The sequence below is a fragment of the Clarias gariepinus genome, chromosome 16, assembly GCF_024256425.1.
Source record: "Clarias gariepinus isolate MV-2021 ecotype Netherlands chromosome 16, CGAR_prim_01v2, whole genome shotgun sequence".
Classification (NCBI taxonomy): domain Eukaryota; kingdom Metazoa; phylum Chordata; class Actinopteri; order Siluriformes; family Clariidae; genus Clarias; species Clarias gariepinus.
This window is the reverse complement of record NC_071115.1, coordinates 28,172,765-28,175,891: the sequence shown is the minus strand read 5'-3', so window position 1 is coordinate 28,175,891 and position 3,127 is coordinate 28,172,765.

Here is a 3,127-nt window from a genome sequence, read left to right as displayed (position 1 = left end):
CTGCACAGTTTATGCTGCACAAGACGTCAGTTCATATTTCGATACGGCTATTTGTTTTTTATCTTCCTTTTGTGTGCAGCAGTTTGTTTTGTAGTTAACTATGCAAATAGAAATATAAATGATGGAAGAAAACTTAAATAAATGTGAAGTCTGTCTTTTCAAAGACTTTGGTTTGAGTTTTTGTTTTTAAATATTGGTATAAATATTTATATTAAAGTAAATAAGCAGTGATTAATCATAAAGTGGTACATGCAGTACTTTATATTGATGAAATAGTGTCTGGTTTCTCTTTAGGTTACCGTCTTCAGGTTTCCCAGTACTGCGTTACATGGCCAGTCACATTAGTACCTTGTTTCCGGGTGGTATTGATTCTAAGATTCCAGGCATTGTGGTTTAAAAATAGCTGATTTTATGACCAGTTACTTCGCTCATGTTTAACTCCTATAACTTAAAGGTGTGTACTAATACTGTAAATATGGTAGAAACTGGTTTACAAGTTGACCTTGTAGCACATTGTAAAGTGAGCCATTCGGTTCACAGACTTGAGGCGTCTAATCTTAGCTGTGTGGTGATCATGTGACACAATTCAACTTTTCTGCCTATTTGATGAGTAGTGTATGTCCGGAGGTAATTGAAAAGAGACAATAAAAAAACACTATCGTTAAAGGGGATCTCAGCAGCCACACCTGGAAGCAGCTTGAGGGCAGGCCATGCAGCCTTGAAAACCAGCAGATGGACAGATCGATGCACAAAAGGACAAATATGTAGACAGATGCACAGAAGGCCTAACCAATGAATTTTTAGATGGTTGTTAACTTGCACAACTAGGTAGTGGGTATGGAATATTTATTTATTTTTTAAAAAGCACATTAGGCACAGTTAGGATCATGTCATATAAAAGTTTCACATGTCTGAAACAGCTGGAAATTTGCCCAGAACAACTTACTGTTATTGCTGTCTTTGTATTTACATTTTAGAAAAAAGAAAGTACAAGGTGCTGGCATTTAGAGAACAGATGCATCCTGTTCATGAGCGTCATTATTCAGTAAGCATAACTGATGCTTTAAAAAATAGTAAAAATAGTGTGAAACAGAACTCTTATTTACTTATAACCTCATGCACAACTTGCACACTTGGTTAGAAAAAGACATTATTTTTAAGCTATTTATGTAGCTATTTGATTCAACACACATACACGCATATATACAGAGTCAGCCCAAAAAAATTATACAGACTTTAGGAATACAAAAACTAGTATGAATATTTTATTACTATATAAAATCAATACATTAAATATTTCAATATTTATTACTTTTATTGTTCCTGAAGTGTGTATAAACATTTTTGCCTGACTCTCTCTCTCTCTCTCTCTCTCTCTCTCTCTCTGTATATATATATATATATATATATATATATATATAGTGCAAAGGTCTTAGGCATCATATTCTACATGTTCATCATGTCTGCATAATTATGTACAAAATCATTTAGTATTTCCATATCTAACTTAAAAATTTATAAATAACATTACAGGAGAATATATGCATGTAAAGAAAAAAAATGTACAAGACCGACTAGTTTTCAGATGGAAGCAAAAAACTTAATTTACGTTCCTGGGATTTGCATAAAAATAGAAAGGAGCGAGTGTGATAAAGTTACCAAAAGAACACAAATTCTCCAGCAAGCTCAGTAAAACCTAACAACTGTTTTACTTGTAGTACTGTGCAAAAGTCTTGGGCAGATACAAAAATATGGCACATAAGCAAAAGATGCTTTTGGAAACATTTCTGCATAAAAGAAACTTCAATAAAGAGCAATAAAATAAAGTCAATATTTAAGTGAAAACTCATTGCTTAAAATCAGGAGTTTTAGACACAGATTTGTGCAGTTTTATAAAAAACAGCTGTTAGGTTTTACTGAGTTTTCTGGAGAATGAGTTCTTTTGGTAACTTTCTCACACTCACTACTTTCTATTTTTCTCCTTTCTATTTTTCCATGCATATATTCTCCTGTAATGTTATTTATTTATTTATTTATTTATTTTTAAGTTATATATTGAAATACTGAATGATTTTTGCCTGACATGATAAACATATACAACAAAATTGGTACAACATATAATATGGTGCTTACTGTAAGACTTTTGCCCAGTACTGTATATATATATAAATTATTTGTAATATTGTTATGGCTGAAAATAAATAGAAATATTTGAATTGATAAAGATTTCCAATAATTTTAAAATGTTCATCTTACTGCAACACATACTAGACTTTTTCATATCCTCTACATGGTCACCTTGTATACAAAGTACAAACTTGTGTTCAAGTCTAACCAGGACTTTTGATTGGTCTGAATAAGAGAACAGTTCTGAGAGTAAAAACTCAGTTTATTTCTCTATATAATCCCCTGCCACACTAATGCACTTATTTCAGCGTTTCACTAGTGCTTGGATAACATCAAGGTAGAAAGTTTTTTCAGCACACTAGAGTCATGGTTGAACTACCAGCTTCCCTGAAATGCTGGCCTCCTAGGAAACCTTTTTAATTGCTCAAACATGTGGAAATGGCTTGCAGTGAGATCAGGACTGTACAGGGGATGTGGAAATAACTCCCAAATGAATTGTAATGTGCCAAAGGTGCAGTATGAGATTGTGCATTATCCTGCTAAAACAGTAGGCTTTTGGTAAACAAAAAGAAAAAAGAATGTGTATGAGACTGACTGCAGTGGGCTCTGAGCTACCTCGGTTGGGATTGTCATTTACAGACTTACGGCCTTCTTTCAAACGTTTTTGCACCTCTCCTTCAGTGCACCTTCTTGCACTATCCAGATGTTCTACTGCAGCATAGCATCTCATCACCATACTGTGCTTAAAGTCTTCTGTAATTGTCAATTGGTTTTAACCCTTCAACTGCCTTCAACACCCCTTGTTGGCAAATTCATCTGATATGAAAATGGCAAAAATGTAGCATGAAGTGTGCAAATGAAGTCATAATTAAAAGATGAAAAGATAAAAGAGCCTTTCCATTCAGGTAATTTGAAATGCAAATTTTCATTTTCATGTAAATTTCCTATTCATAGTTTCTTATCTTTTCTTACCCCAGCTGTGACCATCAGAGCCTGATGC